Raw genomic sequence first — 20,340 nt, 5'->3', positions numbered from 1 at the left:
TGAGAGGTTGTGTCCTCATAGTGAGACATGATGTAATTACATGTTTGAGCGGTTGTGTTCTCATATTGAGACATGATGTTATTACATTTTGAGAGGTTGCTTTCTCATATTGACACATGACGTTATTACATTTTGAGAGTTTGTGTTCTCATATTGAGACAGTATTCTATTACATTTTGAGACATTGTGTTCTCATCATGAGACATAATGCGACTACATTTTGAGAGGTTGTGTCCTCATAGTGAGACATGATGTAATTACATGTTTGAGAGGTTGTCTTATATTGAGACATGATGTTATTACATTTTGAGAGGTTGTTTTCTCATATTGAGACATGATGTTATTACATTTTGAGAGGTTGTGTACTCATATTTAGACATGATGTAATTACATGTTTGAGAGGTTATCTTATATTGAGACATGATGTTGTTACATTTTGAGAGGTTGCTTTCTCATATTGAGACATGATGTTATTCCATGTTTGAGACGTTGTGTTCTCATATTGAGACATGATGTTATTACATGTTTGAGAGGTTGTTTAGTTTAGTTATCGTGTTCTCATATCGAGATATGATGTTATTCCATGTTTGAGAGGTTGTGCTCTAATAGTGAGACATGATGGTATTACATGTTCAAGAGGTTGTGTTCTCATATTGAGACATGATGCTATTACATTTTGAGAGGTTCTGTTCGTATATTGACACATGACGTTATTACATTTTGAGAGGTTGTTTTCTCATAGTGAGACATGATGTAATTACATGTTTGAGAGGTTGTGTTCTCATATTGAGACATGATGTTGTTACATTTTGAGAGGTTGTGTACTCATATTGAGACATGATGTAATTACATGTTTGAGAGGTTGTCTTATATTGAGACATGATGTTATTACATTTTGAGAGGTTGTGTTCGTATATTGACACATGACGTTATTACATTTTGAGAGGTTGTGTTCTCATAGTGAGACATGATGTTATTACATGTTTGAGAGGTTGTCTTATATTGAGACATGATGTAATTACATGTTTGAGAGGTTCTTTTTTCATATTGAGACATAGTGTTATAACATGTTTGAGGGGTTGTGTGCTCATATTGAGACATGATGTTATTACAAGTTTAAGTGGTTTTTTATTTTAGTTATCGTGTTCTCATATTGAGACATGATGCGACTACATTTTGATAGGTTGTGTACTCATATTGAGACATGATGTAATTACATGTTTGAGAGGTTGTCTTATATTGAGACATGATGATGTTACATTTTGAGAGGTTTCTTTCTCATATCGAGATATGATGTTATTCCATGTTTGAGAGTTTGTGTTCTCATATTGAGATATGATGTTATTCCAAGTTTAAGAGGTTGTTTTGTTTAGTTATCGTGTTCTCATATTGAGACATGATGATCTTACTTTTTTGCGAGGTTGTGTTCCCATAGTGAAACATGATGTTATTACATTTTGAGAGGTTCTGTTCGTATATTGACACATGACGTTATTACATTTTGAGAGGTTGTGTTCTCATATTGAGACATGATGTTATTACATTTTGAGAGGTTGTGTACTCATATTGAGACATGATGTAATTACATGTTTGAGAGGTTGTCTTATATTGAGACATGATGTTGTTCCATTTTGAGAGGTTGCTTTCTCATATTGAGACATGATATTATTCCAAGTTTAAGAGGTTGTGTTCTCATATTGAGACATGATGATCTTACTTTTTTGCGAGGTTGTGTTCCCATAGTGAAACATGATCTTATTCCATTCTGAGAGGTTGTTTTCTCATATTGAGACATGATGTTATTACATTTTGAGACGGTGCTTTCTCATATTGACACATGACGTTATTACATTTTGAGAGGTGGTGTTCTCATATTGAGACATTATTCTATTACATTTTGAGATATTGTGTTCTCATCATGAGACATAATGCGACTACATTTTGAGAGGTTGTGTCCTCATAGTGAGACATGATGTAATTACATGTTTGAGCAGTTGTGTTCTCATATTGAGACATGATGTTATTACATTTTGAGAGGTTGCTTTCTCATATTGACACATGACGTTATTATATTTTGAGAGTTTGCGTTCTCATATTGAGACAGTATTCTATTACATTTTGAGACATTGTGTTCTCATCATGAGACATAATGCGACTACATTTTGAGAGGTTGTGTCCTCATAGTGAGACATGATGTAATTACATGTTTGAGAGGTTGTGTTCTCATATTGAGACATGATGTTCTTACATTTTGATAGGTTGTGTACTCATATTGAGACATGATGTAATTACATGTTTGAGAGGTTGTCTTATATTGAGACATCATGTTATTCCATGTTTGAGTGGATGTGTTCTCATATTGAGACATGATGGTATTACATGTTTGAGAGGTTGTGTTCTCATATTGAGACATGATGTTATTACATGTTTGAGAGCTTGTCTTATATTGAGACATGATGTTATTACATGTTTGAGAGGTTCTTTTTTCATATTGAGACATAGTGTTATAACATGTTTGAGGGGTTGTGTGCTCATATTGAGACATGATGTTATTACAAGTTTAAGTGGTTTTTTATTTTAGTTATCGTGTTCTCATATTGAGACATGATGCGACTACATTTTGATAGGTTGTGTACTCATATTGAGACATGATGTAATTACATGTTTGAGAGATTGTCTTATATTGAGACATGATGATGTTACATTTTGAGAGGTTTCTTTCTCATATCGAGATATGATGTTATTCCATGTTTGAGAGTTTGTGTTCTCATATTGAGATATGATGTTATTCCAAGTTTAAGAGGTTGTTTTGTTTAGTTATCGTGTTCTCATATTGAGACATGATGATCTTACTTTTTTGCGAGGTTGTGTTCCCATAGTGAAACATGATGTTATTACATTTTGAGAGGTTCTGTTCGTATATTGACACATGATGTTATTACATTTTGAGAGGTTGTGTTCTCATATTGAGACATGATGTTATTACATTTTGAGAGGTTGTGTACTCATATTGAGACATGATGTTATTACATTTTGAGAGGTTGCTTTCTCATATTGACACATAACGTTATTACATTTTGAGAGGTTGTGTTCTCATATTGAGACAGTATTCTACTACATTTTGAGACATTGTGTTCTCATCATGAGACATAATGCGACTACATTTTGAGAGGTTGTGTCCTCATAGTGAGACATGATGTAATTACATGTTTGAGAGGTTGTGTTCTCATATTGAGACATGATGTTATTACATGTTTGAGAGGTTGTCTTATATTGAGACATGATGTTATTCCATGTTTGAGTGGTTGTGTTCTCATATTGAGACATGATGGTATTACATGTTTGAGAGATTGTGTTCTCATATTGAGACATGATGTTATTACATGTTTGAGAGGTTGTCTGATATTGAGACATGATGTTATTACATTTTGAGAGGTTGTTTTCTCATATTGAGACATGACGTTATTACATTTTGAGAGGTTGTGTTCTCATATTGAGACATTATTCTATTAAATTTTGAGATATTGTGTTCTCATCATGAGACATAATGCGACTACATTTTGAGAGGTTGTGTCCTCATAGTGAGACATGATGTAATTACATGTTTGAGAGGTTGTGTTCTCATATTGAGACATGATGTTATTCCATGTTTGAGTGGTTGTGTTCTCATATTGAGACATGATGGTATTACATGTTTGAGAGGTTGTGTTCTCATATTGAGACATGATGTTATTACATGTTTGAGAGGTTGTGTTCTCATATTGAGACATGATGTTATTACATTTTGAGAGGTTGTGTTCTAATAGTGAGACATGATGGTATTACATGTTCGAGGTGTTGTGTTCTCATATTGAGACATGATGCTATTCCAAGTTTAAGAGGTTGTTTTGTTTAGTTATCGTGTTCTCATATCGAGATATGATGTTATTCCATGTTTGAGAGGTTGTGTTCTAATAGTGAGACATGATGGTATTACATGTTCGAGGTGTTGTGTTCTCATATTGAGACATGATGCTATTACATTTTGAGAGGTTCTGTTCGTATATTGACACATGACGTTATTACATTTGGAGAGGTTGTGTTCGTATATTGACACATGACGTTATTACATTTTGAGAGGTTGGGTTCTCATAGTGAGACATGATGTTATTACATGTTTGAGAGGTTGTCTTATATTGAGACATGATGTAATTACATGTTTGAGAGGTTATTTTCTCATATTGAGACATAATGTTATAACATGTTTGAGAGGTTGTGTGCTCATATTGAGACATGATGCGACTACATTTTGAGAGGTTCTGTTCGTATATTGACACATGACGTTATTACATTTGGAGAGGTTGTGTTCCCATAGTGAAACATGATGTAATTACATGTTTGAGAGTTCTGTTCGTATATTGACACATGACGTTATTACATTTTGAGAGGTTGTGTTCTCATATTGAGACATGATGTTATTACATTTTGAGAGGTTGTGTTCTCATATTGAGACATTATTCTATTACATTTTGAGACATTGTGTTCTCATCATGAGACATAATGCGACTACATTGTGAGAGGTTGTGTCCTCATAGTGAGACATGATGTAATTACATGTTTGAGAGGTTGTCTTATATTGAGACATGATGTTATTCCATTTGAGAGGTTGCTTTCTCATATTGAGACATGATATTATTCCAAGTTTAAGAGGTTGTGTTCTCATATTGAGACATGATGACCTTACTTTTTTGCGAGGTTGTGTTCCCATAGTGAAACATGATCTTATTCCATTCTGAGAGGTTGTTTTCTCATATTGAGACATGATGTTATTACATTTTGAGAGGTTGCTTTCTCATATTGACACATGACGTTATTACATTTTGAGAGGTTGTGTTCTCATATTGAGACATTATTCTATTACATTTTGAGATATTGTGTTCTCATCATGAGACATAATGCGACTACATTTTGAGAGGTTGTGCCCTCATAGTGAGACATGATGTAATTACATGTTTGAGAGGTTGTGTTCTCATATTGAGACATGATGTTATTACATTTTGAGAGGTTGCTTTCTCATATTGACACATAACGTTATTACATTTTGAGAGGTTGTGTTCTCATATTGAGACAGTATTCTACTACATTTTGAGACATTGTGTTCTCATCATGAGACATAATGCGACTACATTTTGAGAGGTTGTGTCCTCATAGTGAGACATGATGTAATTACATGTTTGAGAGGTTGTGTTCTCATATTGAGACATGATGTTGTTACATTTAGAGAGGTTGTGTACTCATATTGAGACATGATGTAATTACATGTTTGAGAGGTTGTCTTATATTGAGACATGATGTTATTCCATGTTTGAGTGGTTGTGTTCTCATATTGAGACATGATGGTATTACATGTTTGAGAGATTGTGTTCTCATATTGAGACATGATGTTATTACATGTTTGAGAGGTTGTCTGATATTGAGACATGATGTTATTACATTTTGAGAGGTTGTTTTCTCATATTGAGACATGACGTTATTACATTTTGAGAGGTTGTGTTCTCATATTGAGACATTATTCTATTAAATTTTGAGATATTGTGTTCTCATCATGAGACATAATGCGACTACATTTTGAGAGGTTGTGTCCTCATAGTGAGACATGATGTAATTACATGTTTGAGAGGTTGTGTTCTCATATTGAGACATGATGTTATTCCATGTTTGAGTGGTTGTGTTCTCATATTGAGACATGATGGTATTACATGTTTGAGAGGTTGTGTTCTCATATTGAGACATGATGTTATTACATGTTTGAGAGGTTGTGTTCTCATATTGAGACATGATGTTATTACATTTTGAGAGGTTGTGTTCTAATAGTGAGACATGATGGTATTACATGTTCGAGGTGTTGTGTTCTCATATTGAGACATGATGCTATTCCAAGTTTAAGAGGTTGTTTTGTTTAGTTATCGTGTTCTCATATCGAGATATGATGTTATTCCATGTTTGAGAGGTTGTGTTCTAATAGTGAGACATGATGGTATTACATGTTCGAGGTGTTGTGTTCTCATATTGAGACATGATGCTATTACATTTTGAGAGGTTCTGTTCGTATATTGACACATGACGTTATTACATTTGGAGAGGTTGTGTTCGTATATTGACACATGACGTTATTACATTTTGAGAGGTTGGGTTCTCATAGTGAGACATGATGTTATTACATGTTTGAGAGGTTGTCTTATATTGAGACATGATGTAATTACATGTTTGAGAGGTTATTTTCTCATATTGAGACATAATGTTATAACATGTTTGAGAGGTTGTGTGCTCATATTGAGACATGATGCGACTACATTTTGAGAGGTTCTGTTCGTATATTGACACATGACGTTATTACATTTGGAGAGGTTGTGTTCCCATAGTGAAACATGATGTAATTACATGTTTGAGAGTTCTGTTCGTATATTGACACATGACGTTATTACATTTTGAGAGGTTGTGTTCTCATATTGAGACATGATGTTATTACATTTTGAGAGGTTGTGTACTCATATTGAGACATGATGTAATTACATGTTTGAGAGGTTGTCTTATATTGAGACATGATGTTGTTTCATTTTGAGAGGTTGCTTTCTCATATTGAGACATGATGTTATTCCATGTTTGAGAGGTTGTGTACTCATATTGAGACATGATGTTATTCCAAGTTTAAGAGGTTGTTTTGTTTAGTTATCGTGTTCTCATATTGAGACATGATGATCTTACTTTTTTGCGAGGTTGTGTTCCCATAGTGAAACATGATCTTATTCCAGGTTGTTTTCTCATATTGAGACATGATGTTATTACATTTTGAGAGGTTGCTCTCTCATATTGACACATGACGTTATTACATTTTGAGAGGTTGTGTTCTCATATTGAGACATTATTCTATTACATTTTGAGACATTGTGTTCTCATCATGAGACATAATGCGACTACATTGTGAGAGGTTGTGTCCTCATAGTGAGACATGATGTAATTACATGTTTGAGAGGTTGTGTTCTCATATTGAGACATGATGTTATTACATTTTGAGAGGTTGCGTACTCATATTGAGACATGATGTAATTACATATTTGAGAGGTTGTGTTCTCATATTGAGACATTATTCTATTACATTTTGAGACATTGTGTTCTCATCATGAGACATAATGCGACTACATTGTGAGAGGTTGTGTTCCCATAGTGAAACATGATCTTACTCCAGGTTGTTTTCTCATATTGAGACATGATGTTATTGCATTTTGAGAGGTTGCTTTCTCATATTGACACATGACGTTATTACATTTTGAGAGGTTGTGTTCTCATATTGAGACATTATTCTATTACATTTTGAGACATTGTGTTCTCATCATGAGACATAATGCGACTACATTGTGAGAGGTTGTGTCCTCATAGTGAGACATGATGTAATTACATGTTTGAGAGGTTGTGTTCTCATATTGAGACATGATGTAATTACATGTTTGAGAGGTTGTCTTATATTGACACATGACGTTATTACATTTTGAGAGGTTGTGTTCTCATATTGAGACATGATGTTATTACATTTTGAGAGGTTGTGTACACATATTGAGACATGATGTAATTACATGTTTGAGAGGTTGTCTTATATTGAGACATGATGTTGTTCCATTTGAGAGGTTGCTTTCTCATATTGAGACATGATATTATTCCAAGTTTAAGAGGTTGTGTTCTCATATTGAGACATGATGACCTTACTTTTTTGCGAGGTTGTGTTCCCATAGTGAAACATGATCTTATTCCATTCTGAGAGGTTGTTTTCTCATATTGAGACATGACGTTATTACATTTTGAGAGGTTGTGTTCTCATATTGAGACAGTATTCTACTACATTTTGAGACATTGTGTTCTCATCATGAGACATAATGCGACTACATTTTGAGAGGTTGTGTCCTCATAGTGAGACATGATGTAATTACATGTTTGAGAGGTTGTGTTCTCATATTGAGACATGATGTTGTTACATTTAGAGAGGTTGTGTACTCATATTGAGACATGATGTAATTACATGTTTGAGAGGTTGTCTTATATTGAGACATGATGTTATTCCATGTTTGAGTGGTTGTGTTCTCATATTGAGACATGATGGTATTATATGTTTGAGAGATTGTGTTCTCATATTGAGACATGATGTTATTACATGTTTGAGAGGTTGTCTGATATTGAGACATGATGTTATTACATTTTGAGAGGTTGTTTTCTCATATTGAGACATGACGTTATTACATTTTGAGAGGTTGTGTTCTCATATTGAGACATGATGTTATTACATTTTGAGAGGTTGTGTTCTCATATTGAGACATGATGTTATTACATTTTGAGAGGTTGTGTTCTCATATTGAGACATTATTCTATTACATTTTGAGATATTGTGTTCTCATCATGAGACATAATGCGACTACATTTTGAGAGGTTGTGCCCTCATAGTGAGACATGATGTAATTACATGTTTGAGAGGTTGTGTTCTCATATTGAGACATGATGCTATTACATTTTGAGAGGTTGCTTTCTCATATTGACACATGACGTTATTACATTTTGAGAGGTTGTGTTCTCATATTGAGACAGTATTCTACTACGTTTTGAGACATTGTGTTCTCATCATGAGACATAATGCGACTACATTTTGAGAGGTTGTGTCCTCATAGTGAGACATGATGTAATTACATGTTTGAGAGGTTGTGTTCTCATATTGAGACATGATGTTGTTACATTTAGAGAGGTTGTGTACTCATATTGAGACATGATGTAATTACATGTTTGAGAGGTTGTCTTATATTGAGACATGATGTTATTCCATGTTTGAGTGGTTGTGTTCTCATATTGAGACATGATGGTATTACATGTTTGAGAGATTGTGTTCTCATATTGAGACATGATGTTATTACATGTTTGAGAGGTTGTCTGATATTGAGACATGATGTTATTACATTTTGAGAGGTTGTTTTCTCATATTGAGATATGACGTTATTACATTTTGAGAGGTTGTGTTCTCATATTGAGACATGATGTTATTACATTTTGAGAGGTTGTGTTCTCATATTGAGACATGATGTTATTACATTTTGAGAGGTTGTGTACTCATATTGAGACATGATGTAATTACATGTTTGAGAGGTTGTCTTATATTGAGACATGATGTTGTTTCATTTTGAGAGGTTGCTTTCTCATATTGAGACATGATGTTATTCCATGTTTGAGAGGTTGTGTACTCATATTGAGACATGATGTTATTCCAAGTTTAAGAGGTTGTTTTGTTTAGTTATCGTGTTCTCATATTGAGACATGATGATCTTACTTTTTTGCGAGGTTGTGTTCCCATAGTGAAACATGATCTTATTCCAGGTTGTTTTCTCATATTGAGACATGATGTTATTACATTTTGAGAGGTTGCTTTCTCATATTGACACATGACGTTATTACATTTTGAGAGGTTGTGTTCTCATATTGAGACATTATTCTATTACATTTTGAGACATTGTGTTCTCATCATGAGACATAATGCGACTACATTGTGAGAGGTTGTGTCCTCATAGTGAGACATGATGTAATTACATGTTTGAGAGGTTGTCTTATATTGAGACATGATGTTATTCCATTTGAGAGGTTGCTTTCTCATATTGAGACATGATATTATTCCAAGTTTAAGAGGTTGTGTTCTCATATTGAGACATGATGACCTTACTTTTTTGCGAGGTTGTGTTCCCATAGTGAAACATGATCTTATTCCATTCTGAGAGGTTGTTTTCTCATATTGAGACATGATGTTATTACATTTTGAGAGGTTGCTTTCTCATATTGACACACGACGTTATTACATTTTGAGAGGTTGTGTTCTCATATTGAGACATTATTCTATTACATTTTGAGATATTGTGTTCTCATCATGAGACATAATGCGACTACATTTTGAGAGGTTGTGCCCTCATAGTGAGACATGATGTAATTACATGTTTGAGAGGTTGTGTTCTCATATTGAGACATGATGTTATTACATTTTGAGAGGTTGCTTTCTCATATTGACACATAACGTTATTACATTTTGAGAGGTTGTGTTCTCATATTGAGACAGTATTCTACTACATTTTGAGACATTGTGTTCTCATCATGAGACATAATGCGACTACATTTTGAGAGGTTGTGTCCTCATAGTGAGACATGATGTAATTACATGTTTGAGAGGTTGTGTTCTCATATTGAGACATGATGTTGTTACATTTAGAGAGGTTGTGTACTCATATTGAGACATGATGTAATTACATGTTTGAGAGGTTGTCTTATATTGAGACATGATGTTATTCCATGTTTGAGTGGTTGTGTTCTCATATTGAGACATGATGGTATTACATGTTTGAGAGATTGTGTTCTCATATTGAGACATGATGTTATTACATGTTTGAGAGGTTGTCTGATATTGAGACATGATGTTATTACATTTTGAGAGGTTGTTTTCTCATATTGAGACATGACGTTATTACATTTTGAGAGGTTGTGTTCTCATATTGAGACATTATTCTATTAAATTTTGAGATATTGTGTTCTCATCATGAGACATAATGCGACTACATTTTGAGAGGTTGTGTCCTCATAGTGAGACATGATGTAATTACATGTTTGAGAGGTTGTGTTCTCATATTGAGACATGATGTTATTCCATGTTTGAGTGGTTGTGTTCTCATATTGAGACATGATGGTATTACATGTTTGAGAGGTTGTGTTCTCATATTGAGATATGATGTTATTACATGTTTGAGAGGTTGTGTTCTCATATTGAGACATGATGTTATTACATTTTGAGAGGTTGTGTTCTCATATTGAGACATGATGTTATTACATTTTGAGAGGTTGCTTTCTCATATTGACACATGACGTTATTACATTTTGAGAGGTTGTGTTCTCATATTGAGACATTATTCTATTACATTTTGAGACATTGTGTTCTCATCATGAGACATAATGCGACTACATTGTGAGAGGTTGTGTCCTCATAGTGAGACATGATGTAATTACATGTTTGAGAGGTTGTGTTCTCATATTGAGACATGATGTAATTACATGTTTGAGAGGTTGTCTTATATTGAGACATGACGTTATTACATTTTGAGAGGTTGTGTTCTCATATTGAGACATGATGTTATTACATTTTGAGAGGTTGTGTACACATATTGAGACATGATGTAATTACATGTTTGAGAGGTTGTCTTATATTGAGACATGATGTTGTTCCATTTGAGAGGTTGCTTTCTCATATTGAGACATTATTCTATTACATTTTGAGATATTGTGTTCTCATCATGAGACATAATGTGACTACATTTTGAGAGGTTGTGCCCTCATAGTGAGACATGATGTAATTACATGTTTGAGAGGTTGTGTTCTCATATTGAGACATGATGTTATTACATTTTGAGAGGTTGCTTTCTCATATTGACACATGACGTTATTACATTTTGAGAGGTTGTGTTCTCATATTGAGACAGTATTCTACTACATTTTGAGACATTGTGTTCTCATCATGAGACATAATGCGACTACATTTTGAGAGGTTGTGTCCTCATAGTGAGACATGATGTAATTACATGTTTGAGAGGTTGTGTTCTCATATTGAGACATGATGTTGTTACATTTAGAGAGGTTGTGTACTCATATTGAGACATGATGTAATTACATGTTTGAGAGGTTGTCTTATATTGAGACATGATGTTATTCCATGTTTGAGTGGTTGTGTTCTCATATTGAGACATGATGGTATTACATGTTTGAGAGATTGTGTTCTCATATTGAGACATGATGTTATTACATGTTTGAGAGGTTGTCTGATATTGAGACATGATGTTATTACATTTTGACAGGTTGTTTTCTCATATTGAGACATGACGTTATTACATTTTGAGAGGTTGTGTTCTCATATTGAGACATTATTCTATTACATTTTGAGATATTGTGTTCTCATCATGAGACATAATGCGACTACATTTTGAGAGGTTGTGTCCTCATAGTGAGACATGATGTAATTACATGTTTGAGAGGTTGTGTTCTCATATTGAGACATGATGTTGTTACATTTAGAGAGGTTGTGTACTCATATTGAGACATGATGTAATTACATGTTTGAGAGGTTGTCTTATATTGAGACATGATGTAATTACATGTTTGAGAGGTTGTCTTATATTGAGACATGATGTTGTTACATTTTGAGAGGTTGCTTTCACATATTGAGACATGATGTTATTCTATGTTTGAGAGGTTGTGTTCTCATATTGAGACATGATGTTATCACATGTTTGAGAGGTTGTTTAGTTTAGTTATCGTGTTCTCATATCGAGATATGATGTTATTCCATGTTTGAGAGGTTGTGTTCTAATAGTGAGACATGATGGTATTACATGTTCGAGGTGTTGTGTTCTCATATTGAGACATGATGCTATTACATTTTGAGAGGTTCTGTTCGTATATTGACACATGACGTTATTACATTTGGAGAGGTTGTGTTCGTATATTGACACATGACGTTATTACATTTTGAGAGGTTGGGTTCTCATAGTGAGACATGATGTTATTACATGTTTGAGAGGTTGTCTTATATTGAGACATGATGTAATTAGATGTTTGAGAGGTTATTTTCTCATATTGAGACATAATGTTATAACATGTTTGAGAGGTTGTGTGCTCATATTGAGACATGATGCGACTACATTTTGAGAGGTTCTGTTCGTATATTGACACATGACGTTATTACATTTGGAGAGGTTGTGTTCCCATAGTGAAACATGATGTAATTACATGTTTGAGAGTTCTGTTCGTATATTGACACATGACGTTATTACATTTTGAGAGGTTGTGTTCTCATATTGAGACATGATGTTATTACATTTTGAGAGGTTGTGTACTCATATTGAGACATGATGTAATTACATGTTTGAGAGGTTGTCTTATATTGAGACATGATGTTTCATTTTGAGAAGTTGCTTTCTCATATTGAGACATGATGTTATTCCATGTTTGAGAGGTTGTGTACTCATATTGATACATGATGTTATTCCAAGTTTAAGAGGTTGTTTTGTTTAGTTATCGTGTTCTCATAGCGAGATATGATGTTATTCCATGTTTGAGAGGTTGTGTTCTAATAGTGAGACATGATGGTATTACATGTTCGAGGTGTTGTGTTCTCATATTGAGACATGATGCTATTACATTTTGAGAGGTTCTGTTCGTATATTGACACATGACGTTATTACATTTGGAGAGGTTGTGTTCGTATATTGACACATGACGTTATTACATTTTGAGAGGTTGGGTTCTCATAGTGAGACATGATGTTATTACATGTTTGAGAGGTTGTCTTATATTGAGACATGATGTAATTACATGTTTGAGAGGTTATTTTCTCATATTGAGACATAATGTTATAACATGTTTGAGAGGTTGTGTGCTCATATTGAGACATGATGCGACTACATTTTGAGAGGTTCTGTTCGTATATTGACACATGACGTTATTACATTTGGAGAGGTTGTGTTCCCATAGTGAAACATGATGTAATTACATGTTTGAGAGTTCTGTTCGTATATTGACACATGACGTTATTACATTTTGAGAGGTTGTGTTCTCATATTGAGACATGATGTTATTACATTTTGAGAGGTTGTGTACTCATATTGAGACATGATGTAATTACATGTTTGAGAGGTTGTCTTATATTGAGACATGATGTTGTTTCATTTTGAGAGGTTGCTTTCTCATATTGAGACATGATGTTATTCCATGTTTGAGAGGTTGTGTACTCATATTGAGACATGATGTTATTCCAAGTTTAAGAGGTTGTTTTGTTTAGTTATCGTGTTCTCATATTGAGACATGATGATCTTACTTTTTTGCGAGGTTGTGTTCCCATAGTGAAACATGATCTTATTCCAGGTTGTTTTCTCATATTGAGACATGATGTTATTACATTTTGAGAGGTTGCTCTCTCATATTGACACATGACGTTATTACATTTTGAGAGGTTGTGTTCTCATATTGAGACATTATTCTATTACATTTTGAGACATTGTGTTCTCATCATGAGACATAATGCGACTACATTGTGAGAGGTTGTGTCCTCATAGTGAGACATGATGTAATTACATGTTTGAGAGGTTGTGTTCTCATATTGAGACATGATGTTATTACATTTTGAGAGGTTGCGTACTCATATTGAGACATGATGTAATTACATATTTGAGAGGTTGTGTTCTCATATTGAGACATTATTCTATTACATTTTGAGACATTGTGTTCTCATCATGAGACATAATGCGACTACGTTTTGAGAGGTTGTGTCCTCATAGTTAGACATGATGTAATTACATGTTTGAGAGGTTGTGTTCTCATATTGAGACATGATGTTATTACATGTTTGAGAGGTTGTTTAGTTTAGTTATCGTGTTCTCATATTGAGACATGATGTAATTACATGTTTGAGAGGTTGTCTTATATTGAGACATGATGTTATTCTATGTTTGAGTGGTTGTGTTCTCATATTGAGACATGATGTTATTACATGTTTGAGAGGTTGTCTGATATTGAGACATGATGTTATTACATTTTGAGAGGTTGTTTTCTCATATTGAGACATGACGTTATTACATTTTGAGAGGTTGTGTTCTCATATTGAGACATTATTCTATTACATTTTGAGATATTGTGTTCTCATCATGAGACATAATGCGACTACATTTTGAGAGGTTGTGTCCTCATAGTGAGACATGATGTAATTACATGTTTGAGAGGTTGTGTTCTCATATTGAGACATGATGTTGTTACATTTAGAGAGGTTGTGTACTCATATTGAGACATGATGTTATTACATTTTGAGAGGTTGTGTACTCATATTTAGACATGATGTAATTACATGTTTGAGAGGTTGTCTTATATTGAGACATGATGTTGTTACATTTTGAGAGGTTGCTTTCTCATATTGAGACATGATGTTATCACATGTTTGAGAGGTTGTTTAGTTTAGTTATCGTGTTCTCATATCGAGATATGATGTTATTCCATGTTTGAGAGGTTGTGTTCTAATAGTGAGACATGATGGTATTACATGTTCGAGGTGTTGTGTTCTCATATTGAGACATGATGCTATTACATTTTGAGAGGTTCTGTTCGTATATTGACACATGACGTTATTACATTTGGAGAGGTTGTGTTCGTATATTGACACATGACGTTATTACATTTTGGGAGGTTGGGTTCTCATAGTGAGACATGATGTTATTACATGTTTGAGAGGTTTTCTTATATTGAGACATGATGTAATTACATGTTTGAGAGGTTATTTTCTCATATTGAGACATAATGTTATAACATGTTTGAGAGGTTGTGTGCTCATATTGAGACATGATGCGACTACATTTTGAGAGGTTGTGTTCGTATATTGACACATGACGTTATTACATTTTGAGAGGTTGGGTTCTCATAGTGAGACATGATGTTATTACATGTTTGAGAGGTTGTCTTATATTGAGACATGATGTAATTACATGTTTGAGAGGTTATTTTCTCATATTGAGACATAATGTTATAACATGTTTGAGAGGTTGTGTGCTCATATTGAGACATGATGCGACTACATTTTGAGAGGTTCTGTTCGTATATTGACACATGACGTTATTACATTTGGAGAGGTTGTGTTCCCATAGTGAAACATGATGTAATTACATGTTTGAGAGTTCTGTTCGTATATTGACACATGACGTTATTACATTTTGAGAGGTTGTGTTCTCATATTGAGACATGATGTTATTACATTTTGAGAGGTTGCGTACTCATATTGAGACATGATGTAATTACATGTTTGAGAGGTTGTCTTATATTGAGACATGATGTTGTTTCATTTTGAGAGGTTGCTTTCTCATATTGAGACATGATGTTATTCCATGTTTGAGAGGTTGTGTACTCATATTGAGACATGATGTTATTCCAAGTTTAAGAGGTTGTTTTGTTTAGTTATCGTGTTCTCATATTGAGACATGATGATCTTACTTTTTTGCGAGGTTGTGTTCCCATAGTGAAACATGATCTTATTCCAGGTTGTTTTCTCATATTGAGACATGATGTTATTACATTTTGAGAGGTTGCTCTCTCATATTGACACATGACGTTATTACATTTTGAGAGGTTGTGTTCTCATATTGAGACATTATTCTATTACATTTTGAGACATTGTGTTCTCATCATGAGACATAATGCGACTACATTGTGAGAGGTTGTGTCCTCATAGTGAGACATGATGTAATTACATGTTTGAGAGGTTGTGTTCTCATATTGAGACATGATGTTATTACATTTTGAGAGGTTGCTTTCTCATATTGACACATGACGTTATTACATTTTGAGAGGTTGTGTTCTCATATTGAGACAGTATTCTACTACATTTTGAGACATTGTGTTCTCATCATGAGACATAATGCGACTACATTTTGAGAGGTTGTGTCCTCATAGTGAGACATGATGTAATTACATGTTTGAGAGGTTGTGTTCCCATATTGAGACATGATGTTGTTACATTTAGAGAGGTTGTGTACTCATATTGAGACATGATGTAATTACATGTTTGAGAGGTTGTCTTATATTGAGACATGATGTTATTCCATGTTTGAGTGGTTGTGTTCTCATATTGAGACATGATGGTATTACATGTTTGAGAGATTGTGTTCTCATATTGAGACATGATGTTATTACATGTTTGAGAGGTTGTCTGATATTGAGACATGATGTTATTACATTTTGAGAGGTTGTTTTCTCATATTGAGATATGACGTTATTACATTTTGAGAGGTTGTGTTCTCATATTGAGACATGATGTTATTACATTTTGAGAGGTTGTGTTCTCATATTGAGACATGATGTTATTACATTTTGAGAGGTTGTGTACTCATATTGAGACATGATGTAATTACATGTTTGAGAGGTTGTCTTATATTGAGACATGATGTTGTTTCATTTTGAGAGGTTGCTTTCTCATATTGAGACATGATGTTATTCCAAGTTTAAGAGGTTGTTTTGTTTAGTTATCGTGTTCTCATATTGAGACATGATGATCTTACTTTTTTGCGAGGTTGTGTTCCCATAGTGAAACATGATCTTATTCCAGGTTGTTTTCTCATATTGAGACATGATGTTATTACATTTTGAGAGGTTGCTTTCTCATATTGACACATGACGTTATTACATTTTGAGAGGTTGTGTTCTCATATTGAGACATTATTCTATTACATTTTGAGACATTGTGTTCTCATCATGAGACATAATGCGACTACATTGTGAGAGGTTGTGTCCTCATAGTGAGACATGATGTAATTACATGTTTGAGAGGTTGTCTTATATTGAGACATGATGTTATTCCATTTGAGAGGTTGCTTTCTCATATTGAGACATGATATTATTCCAAGTTTAAGAGGTTGTGTTCTCATATTGAGACATGATGACCTTACTTTTTTGCGAGGTTGTGTTCCCATAGTGAAACATGATCTTATTCCATTCTGAGAGGTTGTTTTCTCATATTGAGACATGATGTTATTACATTTTGAGAGGTTGCTTTCTCATATTGACACATGACGTTATTACATTTTGAGAGGTTGTGTTCTCATATTGAGACATTATTCTATTACATTTTGAGATATTGTGTTCTCATCATGAGACATAATGCGACTACATTTTGAGAGGTTGTGCCCTCATAGTGAGACATGATGTAATTACATGTTTGAGAGGTTGTGTTCTCATATTGAGACATGATGTTATTACATTTTGAGAGGTTGCTTTCTCATATTGACACATAACGTTATTACATTTTGAGAGGTTGTGTTCTCATATTGAGACAGTATTCTACTACATTTTGAGACATTGTGTTCTCATCATGAGACATAATGCGACTACATTTTGAGAGGTTGTGTCCTCATAGTGAGACATGATGTAATTACATGTTTGAGAGGTTGTGTTCTCATATTGAGACATGATGTTGTTACATTTAGAGAGGTTGTGTACTCATATTGAGACATGATGTAATTACATGTTTGAGAGGTTGTCTTATATTGAGACATGATGTTATTCCATGTTTGAGTGGTTGTGTTCTCATATTGAGACATGATGGTATTACATGTTTGAGAGATTGTGTTCTCATATTGAGACATGATGTTATTACATGTTTGAGAGGTTGTCTGATATTGAGACATGATGTTATTACATTTTGAGAGGTTGTTTTCTCATATTGAGACATGACGTTATTACATTTTGAGAGGTTGTGTTCTCATATTGAGACATTATTCTATTAAATTTTGAGATATTGTGTTCTCATCATGAGACATAATGCGACTACATTTTGAGAGGTTGTGTCCTCATAGTGAGACATGATGTAATTACATGTTTGAGAGGTTGTGTTCTCATATTGAGACATGATGTTATTCCATGTTTGAGTGGTTGTGTTCTCATATTGAGACATGATGGTATTACATGTTTGAGAGGTTGTGTTCTCATATTGAGACATGATGTTATTACATGTTTGAGAGGTTGTGTTCTCATATTGAGACATGATGTTATTACATTTTGAGAGGTTGTGTTCTCATATTGAGACATGATGTTATTACATTTTGAGAGGTTGCTTTCTCATATTGACACATGACGTTATTACATTTTGAGAGGTTGTGTTCTCATATTGAGACATTATTCTATTACATTTTGAGACATTGTGTTCTCATCATGAGACATAATGCGACTACATTGTGAGAGGTTGTGTCCTCATAGTGAGACATGATGTAATTACATGTTTGAAAGGTTGTGTTCTCATATTGAGACATGATGTAATTACATGTTTGAGAGGTTGTCTTATATTGAGACATGACGTTATTACATTTTGAGAGGTTGTGTTCTCATATTGAGACATGATGTTATTACATTTTGAGAGGTTGTGTACACATATTGAGACATGATGTACATACATGTTTGAGAGGTTGTCTTATATTGAGACATGATGTTGTTCCATTTGAGAGGTTGCTTTCTCATATTGAGACATTATTCTATTACATTTTGAGATATTGTGTTCTCATCATGAGACATAATGTGACTACATTTTGAGAGGTTGTGCCCTCATAGTGAGACATGATGTAATTACATGTTTGAGAGGTTGTGTTCTCATATTGAGACATGATGTTATTACATTTTGAGAGGTTGCTTTCTCATATTGACACATGACGTTATTACATTTTGAGAGGTTGTGTTCTCATATTGAGACAGTATTCTACTACATTTTGAGACATTGTGTTCTCATCATGAGACATAATGCGACTACATTTTGAGAGGTTGTGTCCTCATAGTGAGACATGATGTAATTACATGTTTGAGAGGTTGTGTTCTCATATTGAGACATGATGTTGTTACATTTAGAGAGGTTGTGTACTCATATTGAGACATGATGTAATTACATGTTTGAGAGGTTGTCTTATATTGAGACATGATGTTATTCCATGTTTGAGTGGTTGTGTTCTCATATTGAGACATGATGGTATTACATGTTTGAGAGATTGTGTTCTCATATTGAGACATGATGTTATTACATGTTTGAGAGGTTGTCTGATATTGAGACATGATGTTATTACATTTTGACAGGTTGTTTTCTCATATTGAGACATGACGTTATTACATTTTGAGAGGTTGTGTTCTCATATTGAGACATTATTCTATTACATTTTGAGATATTGTGTTCTCATCATGAGACATAATGCGACTACATTTTGAGAGGTTGTGTCCTCATAGTGAGACATGATGTAATTACATGTTTGAGAGGTTGTGTTCTCATATTGAGACATGATGTTGTTACATTTAGAGAGGTTGTGTACTCATATTGAGACATGATGTAAATACATGTTTGAGAGGTTGTCTTATATTGAGACATGATGTAATTACATGTTTGAGAGGTTGTCTTATATTGAGACATGATGTTGTTACATTTTGAGAGGTTGCTTTCACATATTGAGACATGATGTTATTCTATGTTTGAGAGGTTGTGTTCTCATATTGAGACATGATGTTATCACATGTTTGAGAGGTTGTTTAGTTTAGTTATCGTGTTCTCATATCGAGATATGATGTTATTCCATGTTTGAGAGGTTGTGTTCTAATAGTGAGACATGATGGTATTACATGTTCGAGGTGTTGTGTTCTCATATTGAGACATGATGCTATTACATTTTGAGAGGTTCTGTTCGTATATTGACACATGACGTTATTACATTTGGAGAGGTTGTGTTCGTATATTGACAC

This window comes from Lampris incognitus, chromosome 3, assembly GCF_029633865.1.
Source record: "Lampris incognitus isolate fLamInc1 chromosome 3, fLamInc1.hap2, whole genome shotgun sequence".
NCBI classification, from domain to species: Eukaryota; Metazoa; Chordata; class Actinopteri; order Lampriformes; family Lampridae; genus Lampris; species Lampris incognitus.
Note: the sequence above shows the minus strand (reverse complement) of the source record.